The 2863-nt window shown below is 44.8% G+C and overlaps 1 pseudogene; it reads right to left on the bottom strand.

The window, feature by feature from the left end:
- Positions 1-335: 335 nt before the first annotated feature.
- Positions 336-2210, bottom strand: LOC118853894 (annotated as a pseudogene).
- Positions 2211-2863: the final 653 nt, after the last annotated feature.

Here is a 2863-nt window from a genome sequence, read left to right as displayed (position 1 = left end):
ACAAAATAAAAGAAAGGAATGCTTTAAATTTTTGTAGCATGCTGAAAATTCTTTTCCCCTGGGTCTATAAAACACTAATTTGTTTTTGTGTATTTTACTATTTTGGGGTTTTTTTTTGTTTTCACTTGCTCTTTGTTTTTAAATCAATAAGTAATCTAGGAGTAGCATTAAGTTTGCTAGACCTGGAATTTGCTCAGTACATCAGATTCAAAGTTTTCTTTCTTTTTCATTTATTTTATATTTTGCAATGTTTTTTTCACAATATTTGAGTTTTTCGATGTTTAGATATTTTTCTTTGGTGAAGTAGAGGTTCCATTTCGTGGTCCCTGATCTTTTCTTTTAAACAGTTTGAATGCCAGTGGCACTGTTAACTGCTTTCTGGGCAGCTTCTTTAGCTTGGTGAGCTTGCAGTACTGCTACGGCTACATCAACCTTGGAGCGAAGAGACTTGGGAGACTCAAGCACATGAAGAAGCTCAGAGTTGTCAATTTCTAGGAACATGCCAGTGATTTTACCAGCTACGGTAGGGTGCATGGCCTGGATGAGTGGAAACAGCCTTTCACCCAACATCTGCTTTTGCTCTTGAGGAGGGGTAGATGCCAACATGGAAGCAGTTAAAGGTTCCTGACCTTGCACATGAATAGCAGGCTGCTGCATGGTAACCTGTGGTTGTGCATTAAGGTGCTATTGAGGATGGCGAACACCTGCAGCATACTTATACTGTGGAACTGTGCAGACAGCAGGAGCAGCTGCAGCAGCAGCAGCTGCAGGACATGGACCCATTGTCTGCATTGATGTGTTTGCAATACGTTGTGTTGACATGACTCATGGAACGTGTGAAGAAGCTGGTCCCTTTTTTCCTAAATGGTGGCCTAGGAGCTGCTGGGAGGAAAGCACTGGGCATGTTCTGGAATGAATGAGGTCTGGCAGTCCAGTGAGGACCTGGTCTGAGTTGAACAATTTGGCTAGCAGGATAGTATGCAGCACAGTTCTGAGTCTGAGGAATAGCTGCCATGTAGTAACCTGAAGGAGGCTGATAGGGGTTGATTACAGGGTTGGGCACAACTCTGATGCTCGCCATTCTCTGCATATACTGGTTTGTGAGGTGAGCCTGCCGCTCCTCTTTGGGCTGGGCCAAAGCTACATACAATGGCTTAGTGGCCAACAATCCTGCCATTCATTTCTGTGACTGCTTTGGTGGCTTCCTCTGGTGATGAGAAACATACAAACTCAAACCCTTTGCTGCGGCCACCTTCCATCATCACCTTTGCACTTGTGATTGTACCAAATGGTGAGAACTCTTTTTGCAGATGCTTATCACCAATACCATCATCAAGATTTCTCACATACAAGTTAACACCCTGGTATCTGGTGATCCTATTCCGCTTCATTTGTTCAAATTTGCGCTTGAGTTCTGTCTGTCTTTCCACTTTTTTCTGGGCTCGGCCAACATAAATTTGTTTTCCGTTAAGTTCTTTTCCATTCATCTCATCTACACCTCTTTGTGCATCTTCATGTCTTTCAAAGCTCACAAAGCCAAAACCTTTGGATTTTCCACTTTCATCAGTCATTACTTTTATACTTAAAGCAGGTCCAAAATTGCCAAAGAGCTCCTTCAGTCTTTCATCATCCATATCTTCACCAAAATATTTGATGTAATCATTGGTGAACTCTTTTGCTCTAGCTCAAAGTTCTGCTTCTCTTTCTTTACGGGATTTAAATCGACCAGCAAAGACTTTTCGATCATTAGGAAGCATTCCATTCATATTTTCAATAGCTCTTTCAGCAGCTTCTTGTGTCTCAAAGTGTATAAATCCATAGATCTTTGACCCATTTTCATCACATACTGCCTTACAAGAAAGGAGGTTTCCAAAAGCAGAAAATGTATCATACAATGCTCTATTATCAATGGATTTATCCAAATTTTTGATGAATGTATTGCCCACACCACTTTTACGTAGTGATGGATCACGTTGAGACCACATGATACGCACTGAATTGCCCTTAATGACATCAAAATTCGTTGTATCTAATGCCCGTTCAGTGTCCGCCGGCGACTGGAAGTTGACACAGGCGTAGCCCAGGGAGCAGCGGGTGATCGTGTCCCTGCAGACCTGGATGGAGAGGATGGGCCCGGCAGGGCTGGACTTCTCGTAGAGCAACGCCTTGTTCACATCTGGGTGCAGATCCCGCACGTTGAGCGAGGTCATAGGGCAGCTGGGGGCGGGGTTGGGGTTCATTTCGGCAGCCTCTCAAAGTGCCACAAGCTGCGAACTTTCTGTGAGAAGAGGTTGGGGAGTCTGGGGGCCCGGAGTCTGGAGCCGGGGGCTGGAGGGAGGGGAGGGAGGGCAAGAACAAAAGGACAAAACTCACCCAGAATCGAAAACTACTCAACGGCCACGGAACGGGTACCCTCTGCCTCCGGCTAGCGGTGCTGCTTGCTGGGGGCTGGCTCGGGAGGTGGCTGTGGTCCTGGCGGCAGGGAAGTCCTGTCTCTTCGTTCCCTCTCGGAGCTGCTGCGGGGCCACGGGCGGTGGGTCAGTCTCGGCTGCTTCATCGTATAAAAGAGGAAAAAAAAAATAAAAGTCTCCGGTGGGGGAGAAACGAATTTTTTATGATTTTTGTGGGTTTTCTAAAAGATTTTTTTGGATTTTTTTTAATAATGAGTGTGTGTACCAGGCACGACCGCTCTGCACTCACAGCACTAACCGCAGGGGAGAAGGGGTGGGAAATCATATTTAAGAAATTTTTCTCTGATTTAGTATTTCACTAAATGTATTTTGAGAGGCAAGCAATGAAAACTGCTGTATTAAATCTATATTACTTGTGAGATAATGCACTAGGTGTTGGGGCCCTAAAGATG

Source organism: Trichosurus vulpecula, chromosome 6 (assembly GCF_011100635.1).
Source record: "Trichosurus vulpecula isolate mTriVul1 chromosome 6, mTriVul1.pri, whole genome shotgun sequence".
Lineage (NCBI taxonomy): Eukaryota > Metazoa > Chordata > Mammalia > Diprotodontia > Phalangeridae > Trichosurus > Trichosurus vulpecula.
Note: the sequence above shows the minus strand (reverse complement) of the source record. Positions and strands in the feature narration are given on the sequence as shown.